Raw genomic sequence first — 20,379 nt, forward strand, 5'->3', positions numbered from 1 at the left:
CTGAAAGAAAAGTGAGAATCAAGAGTTGCAAGTGCACGCCGCCCTCAGTTTCTCACGATTAAGTGTGCCAAATTCACATGTTTTCTATAGCCTAAACTGTGAAATTTTGATGTTCGTACGCTTGTGTCTTTACGATCTTTGTGTTTTGCATTTGTCTCTCTCGCGTGGAAGTTCGGCGAGAGCCAAGTCGAAGCAGCGTTGCGGAGTTTTACCGCGTGAAATTGGGCGTCCCTCTAAGTGTTTTCTTTAATTGAAGAAACTGATGTCAATGCACTCGGATGAAATTCAAAAGCGGCGTTCCATTAGTCTGTTCTTACAAACTTTATGGCCAGGCCTCTGTCATGCCCTATTCCCTCGCGCGATAAGTAAATTTGTTGCTGTCGCTAATTTAATAAGCTGAAGGCGACCGAGTACGTATCCCTTACAAAAACGTACTTTGAGTTTCATTTTACTGCGCACCAAGTTCATATGGAGTCCATAGAAAATTAATTCAACGAAATTTGTAATGAGTACGTTTGGTAGAGATTTAATTGCCTGAAAATAAGAAAGCGTCAGTTGACTGGCAGTCGATACGCATTTAATTGACTAAAGTAAAGAAAACGTCAACTGGCTCACATTCGATAGACATTCACTTGACTTTAGTTAAGAAAGCGTCAAATGAGCCACACTCAATGCACATTAAGTTACTGAACACTCGCAAAATGTGAAAATCGAAAGGCATTCATTATAGTAAGACATTATATAATCAGGATTGTGTGCTGTTGAGTTGTCTATTAGGTTGCTATAAACATACAAGCAATGTAGAGTAAGGCGTTTTACCCAACGTTTGACCAAGCATGAGACATTTCACGAGCCTTCCAAAGCAGCGAAAACGCCCAAACGTGTAAAAAAAAAAAAAAATACCACGTGACGATGAGAACCGTTGTACACAAATTATCCAAGCGCTTCGTTACTGTTAACACTTTGCTAACCGTGTGAAGAAAACTGTTGTCTTGCCCTGTACTCGCCATAAAAAGAAAACTTATTTTTCTGGTCTGCCTTTTTCTTCTTTTTTTTCTATTTTCTTTCTTTACCTATACATATCCGAGACGTCTGCCCTTATCTCCAGTGCGGCTGAGATATAACATCAATGAGGAAGGGAAGAGGAGAGGTGGGGGTGGAATCGGCGGAAAGGCCCCGAGTCTAAAATTATAAACCTCTTTTTGCGTAACATAACATTGCTTTTTCATTCTTGCTACTGCGTTTGCTGTGCGTGCTGTTCCCTCATGAAAAATCTCTTGCTTCCCCCTGTCTTGCCAAAGTAGAAATGACCTGAGTCAATGTTACTAGATACGCACCTCATCTAGTAACGTTGAGCTTGAGTCGCATTTACTTCACACGGCACTACGAGAGACCGAGAACAAAAATTCCTCATTGATGTGACCATTTGTTCTCTGCCCCATCGAGCGCTAGCTGGCAACTGAACAGCGGTTTCAGTTTCAGTTTCAGTTTATTATTCGTGCATAACAATTTGTTACAAAATATGGTATACAGACAAGGGTCCCAAAGTCAGAGACTGTTGAAAGGAACGTGTCTGTCACGTGTTTCCTCGACCGTTATGTGGCGGAAGTATTCTTCCGGGGAAATTCCACTGATGTGATGTGTTGCGTTTCGCCTGCGACACGTGGTTTTGCCGGCGCGACTGCGGCGGGGCGGCAGACATTTTGGCCCGATCGTCGTCGCCGCAACACTCATCGCCAGGTGTTTCCAGGCGCGTCTGCGGCGATGCGACCGCCTAGGGATCCTCCTCGCATTCCAGTCATTGTGCCCGAAACAGGCGATGCCAAAGCAGGGATCTCATTCCAGTTATTGGGCCCGAAACAGGCGATGCCAAAGCAGGGATCTCGTTCCAGTCATTGTGCCCGAAACAGGCGATGCCAAAGCAGGGATCTCATTCCAGTTATTGGGCCCGAAACAGGCGATGCCAAAGCAGGGATCTCGTTCCAGTCATTGTGCCCGAAACAGGCGATGCCAATGCAGGGACCATCCTCTCATTACAGTCATTGTGTCCGACCGGCAGCGCCACGACAGGGTGCTACGAGATCGTGCGCAGCGCCACGACAGGGTGCTACGAGATCGTGCGCAGCGCCACGACAGGGTGCTACGAGATCGTGCTCGACATGGTGCTACGGCATCGCTACGACAGTGTGCGTCACCATTAGCCCATTGTACATTCACGTGCTCGTCTTTTGAGGGGTTCCTTCTTGCCCTCAACTGCGAGAGTATAAAAACAGCTGCCCCCGGACGCCAAAAAGGAGGGCTCCGATTTCTTCAGTTGAGTGAAGTGCTCTCCCGTCTCTCTACTTCGGTCAAACCTGACCGCCAACTCTTTGCGATGTTAAAATAAACAAGTTGTTTCGTTGTTACCAGTCGACTCATGCTTTGCCGGGACCTTCGGATGCTTCCAGTTGTACCCCAGGCCGCCAGGCCAACGCTACCCTTGGGGCTTGCGACCCAGGTACAACCACGGGCGTCAGCGCCGAGTTCCCAACAGATCGTACCAGCGGGTCGGATCCAAACATCTGGTTGCCAGCGGTGAGATCGCCTACGACTTCAAACAACGGTCTGCCAGCGGCGAGATCGCGACAACGGAGGCCAGCAGCAAAGAGATGCAGTTGACAGTATGCTGAGCAGCTCAACGACGATCCGGGAGCAGTGCAACGAGCCCTGTGTGACGACTGGTTGCCTGCAGCGGAACGACTGCGCGGAATTCCGGCCTGCGAGGTTTGGTGAGTGCGGGACTTTCTTCTTCTGAGCTTTGCCAGGCTTTTGTTAGTGTCAGAAACAGAGCTGGTAATTGTGGTTGTCGTTGCTGCCGGGTTAGTTTGCGGCAAGACAATAGTAAGCAGTAGAGAAAGCAGCATTCAGAGCAGCCATGGATTTGAAGTCGTTGCGCAAACCGAAATTGTTGGAGCTTGCAAGAGAGTTGGGTCTGGATGTCTCAGACAAACTCAGAAAACCAGAACTGCTAAAGGCTATTCTTGAGTTAGAGGCTGAGGATGACGAGCTGTCGGAATGCCTTGAGACTATTGAAGAGAGGGAGACTGCAAAAGAAAAAGAAGAGCGTGAACGTAAAGAACAGAAAGAGCGAGAGCAACAAGAGCGTGACCGTCAACACGCTTTGGAAATGAAGCGTCTTGAGGTAGAAATGGAACGCGCTCGTAATGGAAGTCAGGCACACGGTGCAGGAGAACGCGTATTGTTCAAAATGACTGACCTGATGCGGCCGTTTAAGCTTGGAGAGGACATTGGTTTGTTCCTGGTTAACTTTGAGCGAACGTGCGAGAAGCAGGGGTTCTCTCGGGAAACGTGGCCACAGCGCTTGCTCACTTTGTTACCCGGCGAGGCGGCCGACGTAGTCGCTCGCTTGGATAGAGAGGAAGCAGAGGATTTCGACAAAGTAAAATCGAGTCTGCTAAAAAAGTACCGGCTGTCTGCGGAGGCGTTCCGTCGGAAGTTTCGGGAAAATGAGAAAGGCAAAAGTGAGTCATATACAGAGTTTGCGTATAGGCTTATGTCGAACATGCAGGAGTGGCTCAAAGAAGAGAAAGCGTTTGGTGACCACGATAAAGTTCTGCAGTGTTTCGGGCTAGAACAGTTTTATAGTCGGTTACCGGAGAACGTGCGATACTGGGTCTTGGATAGGCCAGACGTGAGTACGGTGGCTAGAGCCGCTGAGCTAGCCGAGGAGTTTGTGACGCGTCGAGCTCGCGGAGCTAAGGACGGTCAAAAGGGTGAATTTGGCTCGAAGTTTGAGAGGCCGAAGTTCACACCCATGAGAGCAAAGGAGGACACGCGTAGTGCGGATGCGAGCGAAAGCAGTCCGACCAAACGTAAAGAGACGGCGGCAGCCAAACGCAGAAAGCGGTTCGAGATGAGGCGAGCGCGCTTGTGTTATACGTGCCAGAAGCCGGGTCACTTTTCGGCGCAGTGTCCGGAAACAACACCAAAAGTTGTGTTTTTTTCAATAGGCAGCACTGACGAGAACATGAAGCTTCTCGAGCCTTACATGCGAGACCTCCTCGTAAACGGGAAAGAGTGCCGAGTGCTTCGCGATTCCGCAGCTACGATGGATGTAGTTCACCCGTCTTACGTAGAACCCCATATGTTCACGGGCGAGTGCGCATGGATCAAGCAAGCCGTGGAAGCTCATAGCGTGTGTCTGCCGGTAGCAAAAGTGCTTATTGAAGGACCTTTCGGAGCGCTTGAGACAGAGGCGGCAGTGTCATCTATGCTGCCACCCCAGTACCCGTACCTATTTTCAAACAGGTCCGATCACCTCCTGCGCGAGAAGGGGCTTTTGTTTGGTGAAGCTAGTGTTCAGGCCTTAACCAGATCGAAGGTTCGGGAGCTCGCTGCAAAGGCGGTAGTTGCGGGGCCGACGTTATCAAACAACGAAAAAGGGTCAGAGGCGCAGCAAGCTGATATTCAGAGCACGCCCGAACTGAATAGACTTGAGTCTGTAACGTTAAAGGCGCCAGATACTGGAGAGGAAACGCCCGACGCGGGAAAGTTAGAAGAGCTATCTACTGATTTGCTCATCGCGCCTACGTCAGACGGACTTGATAGGTTGCTAAAAGTCAGCCGGTCGGCTTTGATAGCCGAGCAAAAAAAGGATGGCAGCCTGGAAAACGTGCGCTGCAATGTCAAAGAAGGTATCGCCAGGAAAACTGCGCGTTTTGTGGAAAGAGGGGGAGTCCTGTACCGGAAGTATCTAGACCGCAGAGGAGTGGAGTTCGATCAGCTGGTCGTGCCTCAATGCTATCGTCAGGATCTGTTGCGCTTGTCACACGGGGGTTCGTGGTCCGGACACCTAGGAGTTAAGAAAACTAAGGACCGTCTCTTGCAAGAGTACTATTGGCCAGGGTGTTTTCGGGACGCAGACCATTTCGTGAGGACATGTGACACTTGTCAGCGGGTGGGCAAACCAGGGGACAAATCGAGGGCGCCGTTGAAATTGGTACCTATCATTACGGAGCCTTTTAGACGGCTCGTTATTGATACTGTGGGACCTCTGCCGGTAACAGCCACGGGGTACAGACACATTTTGACTGTGATCTGCCCAGCGACAAAGTTCCCTGAAGCAGTGCCGCTTAAAGAACTCAGCTCAGTTGAGATAGTTAATGCACTACTGTCCATATTTGCGCGAGTTGGTTTTCCTGCGGAAATCCAATCAGATCAGGGCACAGTGTTTACTAGCGCTTTGACGACAACTTTTCTCGAAAGGTGTGGGGTAAAGCTGTTACACAGCTCAGTGTACCACCCACAGTCGAATTCCGTTGAGAAGCTCCACTCCGTCATGAAGCGCGTGTTGAGAGCGTTGTGTTTTGAACATCGAACTGACTGGGAGCTGTGTCTGCCTGGGGTGATGTTTGCTTTAAGGACCGCGCCGCATGCGGCTACGGGGTTTTCGCCAGCTGGACTGGTGTACGGTCGCTCGCTTCGGTCTCCGCTTCGCATGCTTCGAGAATCATGGGAAGGTAGGGGCGACGACCCAGTCGTGGTGGAGTACGTACTTAAGCTCCTCGAACGCTTAAGAAGGGCACAGGAGTTGTCAGGTGAAGCAATGACAAAGGCCCAGCAGAGGGCCAAGGTTTATTATGATCGGACAGCCAGGGCCCGTCGTTTTGAGGTTGGCGATGAGGTCATGATATTGCGCACATCGCTAAACAACAAACTAGACGTGCAGTGGGAGGGCCCAGCACGAATTGTTCAGAAACTGTCGGACGTTAACTACGTGGTAAGTCTGCCAGGAAAGCGGAAAGCACAGCAAGTTTACCACTGTAATCTGCTCAAACCTTATAGACAACGGGAAGCAGTGGTGTGCATGATGATAAACGTTCCTGAAGAGCTTCCAGTCGAGCTTCCGGGACTAGGCTCAGTGACGAACAGGGAAGACACCGGTCAAATCATTAGTGACCTTATCAGTAAAGCACCGCTGTCGCCCGAGCAGAAAACCGAACTACACCGGCTATTACAAGAGTTTCAAGGTCTGTTCTCTGAGAGGCCTGGTAGGACTTCTGTACTTACTCATGATATAGAACTTACCTCCACAGAGCCAGTACGATCCAAGGCGTATCGGGTGTCACCCCGCCAGAGCGATATTATGGAGGCTGAGGTAAAGAAAATGCTACAGCTCGGTGTTATTGAGGCAGGTGAGAGTGATTATACCTCCCCTTTGATTTTAGTTGAGGTACCGGGCAAGGAACCTCGTCCTTGCGTCGACTACCGCAGGCTTAATTCCATCACTAAGGATCAAATTTATCCGATCCCTAACATCGAGGAGCGCCTTGAGAAAGTTAGTAGCGCTCAGTTTATTTCCACCCTAGATCTTGTCAGGGGTTATTGGCAGGTTCCACTTACAGAAGAGGCTAGTAGGTATGCGGCGTTCATTTCACCAATGGGAACATTCCGTCCTAAAGTGTTGAGTTTTGGTTTGAAGAACGCGCCATACTGTTTTTCAAGTCTCATGGATAAAGTGTTGCGGGGACAGCAAGAATTCGCTTTACCGTATCTAGACGACGTAGCGATATTCTCCGCATCCTGGTCTGAGCATATGACACACTTGCGGGCAGTGCTAACCCGCCTGCGCGAAGCAGGCTTGACAGTAAAGGCTCCTAAGTGCCAGTTAGCACAGGCCGAGGTTGTCTACCTCGGTCACGTGATTGGTCAGGGTCGTCGCCGCCCCTCTGAAATAAAAGTGGCCGCTGTGCGAGACTTTCCGCAACCGCGCAGAAAGACCGATATTCGGTCGTTCTTGGGTGTCGCCGGCTACTATCAGAGGTACATCCCTAGGTACTCTGATATCGCGGCTCCCCTGACGGATGCTCTAAGAAAGACAGAGCCTCAAACAGTCGTCTGGGACGAGACAAAGGAAAGAGCTTTTAGCGCCCTAAAGAGTGCCCTAACAAGCCAGCCTGTGCTACGATCGCCAGACTATACAAAAGGGTTCATTGTTCAGTGCGATGCTAGTGAGCGAGGCATGGGCGTTGTACTGTGCCAACGGGAAAATGGAGAAGTAGAACACCCCGTCCTGTATGCTAGTCGTAAGCTGACCAGTCGTGAGCAGGCGTATAGCGCCACCGAGAAAGAGTGTGCGTGTCTCGTGTGGGCCGTTCAGAAATTGTCATGCTATCTGCCGGCTCGAGGTTTATCATTGAGACGGATCACTGCCCTCTCCAATGGCTGCAGACCATCTCTCCCAAAAATGGCCGCCTCCTGCGCTGGAGCCTCGCTTTACAACAATATTCCTTTGAGGTGCGTTACAAAAAGGGGAGTCTCAACGGTAACGCCGATGGCTTAAGTCGAAGCCCCTAACGTAGGAATCAGCCTCAAAATTGTTTGTTACTGATGTTTTTCTTCCTGAGGCAGGATTTTTTTTTAACATATTGCTTTTGTTTAGTGTTTCAAAGTGATGATATGCTTTCTAGTGCAATTTTTCAATTTGTGGACGCGTTCTGAGTGATGCTAGACTACTGTAAGGAACTAGGCAGTGGTATAAAAAGGGGAAAGAGCCTGGCAGGGCTTAGTGAGGGTTGTGCCGTGCTTGCTGACTGAGCGGTTGAGTTTTCAGCGTAGTTCTAACGCTTGCCGGGAACGAGAACAAAAATGTGAACTCTCCCGAAGTCACTTTGCAGTGTCCCGTGCGAACCTGAACGAGAGAACGAGGCCTTCTCTGTGCGCTGCGCTCAAGAAACGTCAAGGGACGCCCGACTTCGGTTATGAGCATCATCGAGCGACATCCCTCCGGACAGCGGATGCAGTCCCCTGTCCATCGGGATCTCCTTCCCCCGGCGGGGCGGTCTGTTGCGTTTCGCCTGCGACACGTGGTTTTGCCGGCGCGACTGCGGCGGGGCGGCAGACATTTTGGCCCGATCGTCGTCGCCGCAACACTCATCGCCAGGTGTTTCCAGGCGCGTCTGCGGCGATGCGACCGCCTAGGGATCCTCCTCGCATTCCAGTCATTGTGCCCGAAACAGGCGATGCCAAAGCAGGGATCTCATTCCAGTTATTGGGCCCGAAACAGGCGATGCCAAAGCAGGGATCTCGTTCCAGTCATTGTGCCCGAAACAGGCGATGCCAAAGCAGGGATCTCATTCCAGTTATTGGGCCCGAAACAGGCGATGCCAAAGCAGGGATCTCGTTCCAGTCATTGTGCCCGAAACAGGCGATGCCAATGCAGGGACCATCCTCTCATTACAGTCATTGTGTCCGACCGGCAGCGCCACGACAGGGTGCTACGAGATCGTGCGCAGCGCCACGACAGGGTGCTACGAGATCGTGCGCAGCGCCACGACAGGGTGCTACGAGATCGTGCTCGACATGGTGCTACGGCATCGCTACGACAGTGTGCGTCACCATTAGCCCATTGTACATTCACGTGCTCGTCTTTTGAGGGGTTCCTTCTTGCCCTCAACTGCGAGAGTATAAAAACAGCTGCCCCCGGACGCCAAAAAGGAGGGCTCCGATTTCTTCAGTTGAGTGAAGTGCTCTCCCGTCTCTCTACTTCGGTCAAACCTGACCGCCAACTCTTTGCGATGTTAAAATAAACAAGTTGTTTCGTTGTTACCAGTCGACTCATGCTTTGCCGGGACCTTCGGATGCTTCCAGTTGTACCCCAGGCCGCCAGGCCAACGCTACCCTTGGGGCTTGCGACCCAGGTACAACCACGGGCGTCAGCGCCGAGTTCCCAACAGATCGTACCAGCGGGTCGGATCCAAACAGATGCTACAGTTGGAGCTGGTTCATGTGCATTTCATGCCATCTTTTATGCTGCGTAAATGCCTGGAAACTTAAAAGCAGCACGCGAGTGCATTACTATTGACGGATACATGGTGCATCCCATGGGCTGCCGGTTTTCTGAAGACTATATAGGGTCTCCCAGCTAGCGTCAGCCAAGCTGCTTAATGGGGAAAATATATATATGTATATATATATATATATATATATATATATATATATATATATATGTATTGCGCCACGTATATATATATATATATACGTGGCGCAATACATGATTTTAGTACTTATGATGTTCGGCTCTCAGACATCTGAGGACCGAAAACCGTAGATCTTATAACTGCATCTTGCACCGTGGTCCTAATTTTTTGTTTCCTTTGAACAGCTTGGCTAACGGTAGCTGGGACACACGCTATACTGCCTACGTCAGTGCACACTGTTTCATGTATAATTTGACTGAATGGCCCAGAGCAGAAGGAAACAGAGTGCACAGTGGACAGCACTGCTACAAACTCGGACACGTGTATAATTCTGAGGCACTCGAAACGGAAACGTCGCAAGAAAATGCAAACAGCTGTTGTTACTTACCATGGCAACGTTATAGGAGCACGAGCGCAGTATTTATGTTCTTAGAGAAAATTCACTTTAGCAATGGAACCGTATGCGAATCAAAACATATATATATATATATATATATATATATATATATATACACCTTGCACATGGTCGCGGGCAGTTAATCATATCAAAGTTCTATAGGCCTATACTCCAAGTTCACTTCCCGCGTAGTTTTCCTCCATTCTTAGCCTGAGCTATACTTCATACAGATTGGGCTGGCTGGAGATTCGTGGCGTATGACTGCAGCGTTCTCGCGTCCATTTGCTTCGATGTCAGCCCGTTTATATCTTCCAACTTGCGTCGCTAAACTTGGACGTCGCTATTTGTACACCGTAAGCATGATGACGTCATAGCAGGATTGCACCGGGCTTGCGATAGAATCAGCACTCAATCCTCCAACGCTCGTGAGCAATCTACACGCGTCTGCGCCTTGACAGCACAAACTCCTAATTTTATCTTCAAGCTCGATGGACATTAGCGTTACCCACATATGTTCAACCATACAGAGACACCAAATGGCGTTCTTGCTTTGAACTGGCAGCTTCGACCGACGAGCACACGCCCTCCCTTTCTGTTCCCGATCGCCTTCCATATTAAGGAGAGTGTAACATGCATAACGCTATACATATACGCCGGCAGAATTCTCTGCATTTTAATCACGAGCTTTCTCTCTCTCTTAACAAAAACGGTTGTAAAAAAAGTTAGTAACCACGGCAGTTACTACATCCCATGGACATTCATTAACTTTTTACTGCTTATTTATTAACATAAGTGATCCCCGAAAGTGCACGCAGGCTAAGTTAATAAAGCCTACTGTACTCTTAAGCAAAAGTTACACCCTTTGGGGTGTATATTTGGCACACAACGATAATCGTCATCTGTCTTGTCCGCATTTCCTTTCTTCAACGCTGCGAGCCCGGTACTTCCAAGTCACGGTGGCATGCCCGTTATCAGCATGACAGAGCATTCTCGACAGGAAAGTAGCGAGCGCAGCGTTTTCAAGAAAGGAAACGCAAGCAAGATAGGTGACGATTATTGTTGTGCGGCAAATATACACCCTAAAGGGTGCACATTTGTTCAAGAGTGCACCTCGTCCTGGTCTTTGTGTATTGCGCCTCGTTGTGACAGTTTTATACAATATATAGATAAGCACCGTAACAGTTATGTGCTACGTCGTCGGGCACGCCTGTGTAGACAGTACAATAAAGAAATTGAGGTACATAACTAGGCCCGTATTCACAAAACGTTCTTACGCTAAAATCGTTCATGCCAGCCAATAGTGATGTAGGACATACTATTAACGAAAGCGATCAGCCAATGAAAAACAGCACTTACGAACAAAAAGCTTTGTGAATTCGGGCCCTGATTATTTATCCTATCATACATGGGCGCTCGCCGGTACTAATGCTCCGCCAAGCTAGGTATACGGCTATGAATACCCCTGAAATCGGTCATAAATTAAATGTCGCGTAGTCACTTTGTTGTTCTGTACGTGTGCTGTTGTTGTTTACCATTCATGACTTTCTGTACATACAGTTACTCGAAGTTGTATCACAATATATGTACCATAGCGAATGAATGTGACAAAAATAATATAAGCACGTGGTTCTCGTTTTCATTCGCTTACCTTGTTACGCTTTTACAATGGCAACGACCGAATATGACATTGGAAATGGCTCTGATAACCAAACAGTCCCCGTTATATTAAATTTGAAATTAAAATTCAGTTGTGCTGGTTAGCGGTTTGTGCGTTTCGTGTTTGGTAAGTGAGTACATTAGTAACGGTTACTAAAGTTTTAGTGAGTCCCATTAGTAACGGTCACTACCTTTTTAGTTAATAAATCTACTACCACTTGTGTTACTACCACTATACCGTTACTAACCTGAAGTAAACTACAACCATCTTTTTTAAGAGTACAGTATGGTATAACCAACGACGGCTTTCTTATTAACGGCCATTTCAGCTAATATAGAGATATTTCAGTCGTGTTTTCATATCAGCGAACACGTACTGCGCATGTATAAGACAACAAAATTCTCGCGGAATTTCTAACGTTTCGCCCCCTCACACGACGGCCCTTCTCGCGCCCCAGGGCAGCCTATTCTAGAAAGCATGCTCATTTTTGCGCAACCACTGTTGCAGCATATGCAGTGCAAGGGAAGTCACGAGGATGCACCCACGTCGGCAAATTGTTCACAAACCGTACGTCCGCCCAGTCTGCTTCCCATGTCAGTGCGCCACGACTTCGGGGTCATCGTGCAATCTGATTCGCCATTCTTTTTTACGCCCGCACTTTGTTCCTAACGGCGACGGGCGCTCGGTTTCATGAATCACTCTGTCCGCTGCCATCTTGTTCTTGCGTCTCCATCCATCCTCTCGTTTACAGCAGTCTAAAAGCGCCTGTGTTTGCTTCCCCCGCGGATCCATGGAAGGCATTATTGCGGCACAGCCCAAGGCAGCCCGGTCGCTGAATCCCCACCAAGACGGCCCTCGGTGAGAAAGGGAACCGCGGGGGCCCTCCATTCAAGCCGCTTCGATCGGCCAGGTCGAGTCACCGCGGATTCAGGGGCGGGGCTTCTGCGCCGGGGGCGGTGCAACCTGATCGGTACATGCCTGCTGGACTGAGAGCAGTGACTGAGAGCCAAGCCCTTGCTGGATATGCGCGCTGTTTTAATTACGAGCCATCGCGGAGATACTCGGGGTGCTTGTGAGGCCTGCACGAGGGCCGCCGACCGATTTACGTGCTGCTATAGCGTTGTGCCTCGCAGTAACACTCGGCTCCAGTGTCGCGAAAGACTCGCGTCCGAACCGATGCTCAACCGAACGTGCAGACGCGCTTCTGCCTCTTTCATTTGTTTAGCGCGCTCAACTTTCGCCAGCTGAAAATGTACGAAACGACGGCGTTCGCGTCAAACCAAGAATTTAGGCAGGGTTAGCGAGGGAAATTGAGTTTGAATGAAATGAGAACCAGCCACGTATTCAATGTGTACGCGAAATAAGTCGCGGCACGTTTGTGTACAGGACTTACTTTTGCTACTTCTGTGCAGTTGTGGGAAGAAATGGACCACAAACTATGAGCTTCGTGGGTAAATTTAACATTCTGCTTACCTAAAGCACCTTTATTTTACTCTCGGGTGAAATCTATCGCTACTGACGACCGGTATGGTGAAGGCACTAGCGTGTTTGACGGGACGTTTGACGGGACGTTTGACGTGGGGCGTTTTTTTTTTATTATTATTTGGGGTTTTACGTGCCAAAACCACTTTCTGATTATGAGGCACGCCGTAGTGGAGGACTCCGGAAATTTTGACCACCTGGGGTTCTTTAACGTGCACCTAAATCTAAGCACACGGGTGTTTTCGCATTTCGCCCCCATCGAAATGATGGCCGCCGTGGCCGGGATTCGATCCCGCGACCTCGTGCTCAGCAGCCCAACACCATAGCCACTGAGCAACCACGGCGGGTACGTGGGGCGTTTCCGTAGCAACTGTGAAATATATATTCTTTTTAGTAATGCTTGCAGCCAGTAATTTGAGCAGGCTATTAGATTCCTTTTATGAAGAAACGTTGCATGACTGACTGTACAATTAATAGATATGTAATTATTCTGTAGATATGATGACTCACTGTAAAATATACAAACTCATTCTGCCACCTTGACTTGGTTTCAATGAAGTCCCCAGCACGTTGGCATAAAATTAGGCAAATTCCACACATTAATCGAAAGTTGACAATATTCGGGACTAGAGGAAATAGCAATGCCATGTGACGTGGGTTTGACTTGTTCTGGCCTGCTCGGTTGTATCAAGTGGCTGGTGTTCTCACGTCGCAAAAAGATCAAGGATGCTCGAGAAACACGTGCAAACGGGACTGATATATTGCGAGACAGCGTCACTCCCACATGTGTGTCTGAACACGTTATCTATCTATCTATCTATCTATCTATCTATCTATCTATCTATCTATCTATCTATCTATCTATCTATCTATCTATCTATCTATCTATCTACAGAGCACTCCAGGCTAGGGACGTATTTTGGCAATATCGGCATGAATAACGTATTTTATAGAAAATGAACTCAAAGTAAAAGCAATAAATTCAGCTCACAAAAGAAAAGGCGGAGTTCAGGAACCAAAACAAATGGATAAACATATCGGTCAATTGCTTCAGACCTAACTCATCTTCAGTAAATGAATGAACGAATGACCTCTTAAATTTTTTACAATGCTGACGCTTTGGTCTACGTTTTGGGGAAGGGCAATGGATTCCACCTTGTTACAATGGGGTAAATTGAATATAAACTAGTTAGTCCTGCTATAAGACGTGTGACTGACTCCTCGTGACAATGCCATGTCTCACGCCTCGTTTCATTCAAGTCGTACCACATGATTCTTTTCGAGTGTTAAATAGGGCGAAATCAGACAAAGCAAGCAAAGAGGCGTATGAAAAGCACTGACTTGCAACTTTTTCCGAAACAACAGATAGGTGAGCCAAGCGCGATTTCACAATCACCTGGACACATTGAAATGACACACAACTGGTAGCAGGGAAGAAAACATCATTAAATATGCGTGGGTGCACAACTTCCCGTGCATCCTCAAAAGGTAGTTCTTTATGTGACAGCTCTATGGAAGGCTTAATGACAGCTCTTCCACCGTCTATTAGCCGCGGCTTCTATTATCAATTTGGTAGGGTCACTTCCGTGTTTGAGTGACCAGACCAGATAGATAATGTCACATAAAGAGCTGCCTAGCATAATGTTAATAATAATAATAAAGTGACGTTTTTTCAACGTTTTCATGCATCGCGGCGCCTTATGTAATGAGGCTTGTGTAACGAGGAATATTGCTACCATAATTATCAATATCATCTGTCCAGATTTTTTTTTCTTTCATTTGGGCAGTGAGAATAACAGGGAACGCGAACATTTCAAAAACTTTTCTCATTTAACGACAACTTAGTGCTAAATAATGTGGGCATGGGCACAGGGAACAGCTCCTCGTCCGTTCCCTGTGTCTGTAAAAAAATTTTTAGCACCAAGTTTTCCAGTGAACATGATAGACCAATTCTACATCCGGTCCGTTTACCGTTAAGTACGTTAAGGATAGCGTAAGGTGTGTAGATTTGGCCTGAATAGAAATTCGACTATTACCTTCAAGTAAACGCCGTCATCTGCGGTAGTCCTTCCAGTTATCCGACGCAGCTAGCAGTAATTATCTTGTCGACTTGCATGCATGCTGCTCTGGAATAAGAGAGGTTCACACCACCAGTTGTTGTGGTGTGAATTTCTCTTCTTGTCTTTTGTGACTGGTTTTTTCCTTCAAATAAGTATACGACGGGATTTCTTCTTTATTATATGAAATCACAATAAGAGGAAATTAAATAATAATAACACAAATTCCACTCACATAAGTATACCGATGCCACACTCAAACTGAAAGTCGACTCAGAAATACGACGGCACTAAGTCCAGTCACATATGTGCATTTAAGTAAACACAAAGTCCGGTCATATAACTAGACTGAAATCAGGGCACATAAGAAAGCACAGATTAGATTCATATGAAGGTACATAAAAGCAGGCATTGAATTGGCCAAAGTCGCGTTTAAAAAACACATACAGAATGCGCTTATCACATTTAAACGTTCTACTCAATAGCTTCCGAGAATATTGCTCGCTTCTAGAAAGCTTTGAAGGGCCAGTAACGCTCGTGTTTGCAATGAGTATGTTGGCTAAGAATCTAAGATCTTGCTGAGGCTGAAAAGCCTGCGATCTAATGCCACTAAATCACGTGCTAAGCGTTGTCTGTGTGTGTCGCGTCGCGGACATTCCACAATGCTGTACATCCTCATCTGCGTGTCCACTACAGCATTCCGGACTATCAGCTCTTGAAATTTTATGTAGAAAATGCTTCGTGTACGCGGTACCCAGCAGCAGACGGTGTATACGAGCGTTTCAAAGGCTCTGGATGTATCTAATGTGGACGGCATTTTAAACTAAAGCGATGGGTCAATGTGAAATAAATCTGAAGATTTCGAGTCATGATCCATGTCGCTTTGCAACTATGGGATGAGATCTGTCTTGGTATGTGCCGCAATTCGCCTTGCGTTCGAGGGAGACCATATGTGGCGTTATTAAAATGCGCTTGTCCAGCTGCCTTGCCTGCTGCAACATTCCCAGGGATATTGCAGTGGCCGCAGGTATCCACTGGAACATTATTGTGCGATTTTCTTCACTTGCTTTTGTGAGTTCCTTTAATGTGTCGTACACTAACGCCACGTTTTGCGAATTGCTGATGTCACCATGAAGTGACTACAAAGCTGCCTGCGAATCACAAAGGATGACCCATTGTTCCCCTTTCTGCAGCGAATTTATGTATCGTACTAAAGACAATATTGCAAGAAGCTCTGCTGTATTTGATGACGTCCTGTGAGATAGCTCAAACGTGTTTATTTGGTTTCATTCTGGAATGACAAAGACAGCTGTAATTTGTTTTGCAAGAACCATCTGTATACACTTGAATATAGCCAGGCTATCGAAAGTATATCTGGCATAACGCTGTATATAGTTGTTGTGCTGCTAGCACAAACATATCTCGTTTGCGAAAAAATGCCTTCAACCGAAAGTTCAAATTTTGGAGCGACGAGTCGCCATGGAGGGAAGGAGATACCTGAGATTCAAAATTCGTGATGTGGTAGTAGGTTTTTGTGCGCCTGAATCACCGAATCGATGTTCGCCCCGTCTCTCTCAATAAGCGAACTCGCTAGTGGGCGCCTTTTGTTCTGCACGGTGTCGACAGGTTTCAACCGTCCTCATAATAGGAAATGGAGGATGACACGCCTCTGCGTGCCATCCTAAGGAACTTGAGGTTGCTCGAGGAACGCCTAAGCATACTCAAAGGCTCCTGGACAACATTAATCATTGGAGCCTATCTTCAGATTAATGGGAGATTCCATGCAGAACAGGTGAAGAATATGCTATCTTTTGCTTTATGAGTGCATTATGTACTTTTAGTAAGGACGAAACCGACCTTCCCAATGTCGTGCCTGCTACGCGGCGAAGAACATTTATTATTGAGTTTATTTGTTCTTCGAGGGCTTTAATGTGAGAATTCCGAGGAGTGTAACCCCCAGATATTTGTATTGTTTCACTATGTCTAAAGGTTGACCCTCAATGCACAGGTGAAAATCCTTTAGATATCTTCTGGTGAAAGGCAACGCAGCTGTCTTGCTACAATACAGTTCCATTCCTTGTTCCTTTAAGAATTTCTTCACAATGCTTAGGCCTCCCTGCAAAGATGATTGAACAAGGCTGGTACTTGAACTAGAGGCCCAAATACAAGCATCATCCGCATATATAGAGTAGCGTAGTGTAGGTGGAAATCTCCGCTGTAAATCCGCCATCACACAATTAAAGAGAAATAGACTTAAGACACTGCCTTGTGGGACTTCTTGAATAATATTATGAGAGGAACTTCTTCCTTCGCTTGTTTGAATAAATATTGATCTACCATTCAAGAAGTTGGATATCCACCATAGCGCTCTTCCAGAGACTCCCATTTCTAGCAAGCCACACAATATATGAGCATGGCTGACTGTCGAAGGCTTGTTTAATGTCTAAACAAAACCGCTATCGTGACATTTCCCCTGGCTCGTTCGTGTTCAACACAAGTAGCGATATCCGAAATTGCATCCATGGTGCATCGCCGCCTTGTCAGACTGTCAGACTGTCAGCTCGTAAGACTTACAGGACGAAAAGATTCAAGACAAAGAGGTGTTTTGCCAGGCTTCAATATTCATAAGTATTGCACGTGCCGTTTTCCAAGAGTCAGGGACAGACTTCTTTTTCCACAAGTCATTGAGTAATTCCAAAAGTGCCAATCGACCATTAATTAGGTCCTATGTTTTGCAACATATATACCGTATGTAATGCAATCTGGACTTGCAGCAGCTCTTTGTCTGACAAGACGCAAGCGCACATTTTAGTTCAATCATGGAGAATTCGTAGTCTGATTGTACATGGTGCGACTGAAAATATGCAAGAACGTTTTGTTTCGTCATTTCAACTAAACATTAAAACTCAGCACTGGTAATATTTACGCTTGTTCTTTTTGTAACCTCGCAGAATTCCTCAGCAATTGCTAATTCTGAAGTATCCTTGGTTATTGCGAGAGCACGAACTGGTTGTGTTTGAACGACAGGGCCGCTTAATGCACAAATAGTCATCCATACTCGTGGAACTGATGTCAGGGGAGACCACGCATCGCAAAATTCACGCCATCTTTTTTTCCCTAATTTTTCTCGTCATTTCCGCATGACTGATTCAATTTACTGCGAATTTCTATATATGCTTCTATATTTCCACTCCGGCGATAAGCTCTTTCTGCTCTTCTTCTTCAGCTCTCAAATGTTCATATTCTCCATCAACTGATTTGTACCTGGTCAGGAAGGGACACTTGTTTCATGCACATTGTCATCGTTTCTTGTATCAGTGATGCGAGTTTCTCTACGCCAGCTCCAGAATCCACTCGACTGGACAAGCGTTGACAAAAGAGCTGGCAGTTTGTTATATCCACTTATCTTCGTTTCGCAGTACTTTTTAATCGCGGATGTGATATAAGAATTGAGAAGTGATCGCTTGCACGCGTTTCTGCATCTAGCATCGGTAACAAGGTCATTAGAGCACAGTGTTACGTCTATGCAACTGGCGTAGCAATATCCACGATAAATATCACAGATCCATCATTCAATACTGACAGACTGCATCTTTCCGTGGCGCATTTAACGATATTCTCATGGGCATCACAGTGATTACTCCCCCATGTTACGTTGTGTGTGTTAAAGTCTCCACGTATGATAATGTTTGATCTTGTGATGCTAAAAATATTTACCAAATTATCAATCGTAATACGTCTCGATGCTTGCAGGTATATGCTTACGACTATTAGGCATTTTAGCTAGATATATAACCCTCAAGAGAAAAGTTTATAACAGCTGTGTCTTACCAGTACTCACGTACGGGGCAGAAACCTGGAGGCTTACGAAAAGGGTTCTACTTAAATTGAGGATGACGCAACGAGCTATGGAAAGAAGAATGGTAGATGTAACGTTAAGGGATAACAAAAGAGCAGATTGGGTGAGGGAACAAACGTGGGTTAATGATATCTTAGTTGAAATCAAGAAAAAGAAATGGGCATGGGCAGGACACGTAATGAGGAGGGAAGACAACCGATGGTCATTAAGAGTTACGGACTGGATTCCAAGGGAAGGGAAGCATAGCAGAGGGTGGCAGTAAGTTAGGTGGGCGGATGAGATTAAGAAGTTTGCAGGGACAACATGACCACAATTAGTACATGACCGGGGTAGTTGGAGAAGTATGGGAGAGGCCTTTGCCCTGCAGTGGGCGTAACCAGGCTGATGATAATGATGATGACATATTCAGAAAAATGTGAACTGCTTGATTGAATGAGGTGAGAGTGCAAATATTTTCGAACGCAGATCATTGTTCTACTGTTTCCAACTGGACGAGAGGATTTGTATATTATGTAATTAGCAAGACGAAAGTCGTCACGTACGCCAGCCTCTTGTATGCACAGCGCAGGGAAGCTGTATTGTGCAACTAACTTGCGAAAATCAGCAGATTTGGATGGAAGGCTATTAGCGTTCCACTGAAATACTACGACATTTTCGTAACGACTATTCAGGATCGCCATCCGGTAGCACTGATGTGGTCAGCTGGCTCATTATTGGCTCCATAGACAACAGTGCCTTTACCTCTGGAAGCTTGTTGGCCTGAGGTAGAGCTCTGACAATTGCTCGAACTGCAGCAAACAGCATGGGTAGTATCATCTGTCCGACACTGAGTGGCGTGGTGTTATCCTGGAGTGCCGATGTTCCAGTCGCCGTCTGCGGCGATCGCTGATCAATTCTGAGATGATTCTGGGAAGTTCTGAGAAGATCACTGAAGTTGTCCTAGGTTAGATCGCTGATACTGTTGTGATGTGCAGCCTTCAGTGGCCATTGCAGAATGATGACTCCGCTGTCTCTGTCTCTCATTTTAGTTCAGTTGCTGTAAACTGGCGATTTTTCGCTGGGCTTATTGCATCAAGGTTCGGAAGAGGCTCGTTGTGCCGTGGTTGCTTCCCATGAATTAATTCATGTTTGCGTAGCATGGATGCGACTTTGTTCTGTGAACAACCTGAGAAGGAAGCCGTATGATTACCCGCACAATTTGCACAATTAGATTTCAATAGGTGAAGCGCCAATAGTGACAGCACACAAGAAGAAATACAGACAGGACAATTAGGCGCTACTTGCAACTGTTTATTGAAATCACAGGTGGCTGATTATATAGCCATGAGGAGAGGGGAAAGAAAAAAAGAGGGGCACTGAATATGTGAATGCGCACGTGCGAGAACACTGAAGATATATATGAAGGGAATCACGCTTAATCTAAATCTAAAACTTATCTAAAAACATGCTTTCATTCGTGTATATATTCAAAGACGGGGTACTGACACAGTTGTCCCCTCTTTTCTTAATCTCGTTGGCCTCCAACAATTCACGCGCAACAGAATCTTTAGAACAGAATCTCATTTTCCCTTTATTCATTACTTCTCTCCACCTTGCGGGTTTCCGCAGAACTACTACGTCAAACAGAATCTTTACTTTTATACATGATTGTCGTATCATGAAGCCTTGCTTTACATACTTGTTCATTCCCATTCCCGCAGGCCTTGCAATGAAGCGGCAAGTTTGAACCATATCCATTTTTCAATGAAAGCTTATGCTCCCGCAGGCGTTCATTAATACATCGGCCAGTTTGGCCGATATACTCTTTTCCACACTTCAGTGGTATGTGGTATACTACCCCTTCTTCACACTTAACAATATGGTTCGTATGTTTAATAGAACAGCCTACTTTTTTAGAGTCATCCGGACCAATCAGGCGGCACGAAGTAGCAAGTTTTCGCGGCGCGGAA

General features: G+C 46.8%; 1 protein-coding gene across 1 annotated transcript in view; it reads left to right on the forward strand.

Moving 5' to 3' along the window:
- Positions 1 to 20,379, forward strand: part of LOC142565811 (uncharacterized) — a 65,086-nt gene that overhangs the window by 870 nt on the left and 43,837 nt on the right. The gene's annotated exons all lie outside the window — the stretch shown is intronic.

This window comes from Dermacentor variabilis, unplaced genomic scaffold (assembly GCF_050947875.1).
Source record: "Dermacentor variabilis isolate Ectoservices unplaced genomic scaffold, ASM5094787v1 scaffold_12, whole genome shotgun sequence".
In the NCBI taxonomy this organism is placed as follows: Eukaryota; Metazoa; Arthropoda; class Arachnida; order Ixodida; family Ixodidae; genus Dermacentor; species Dermacentor variabilis.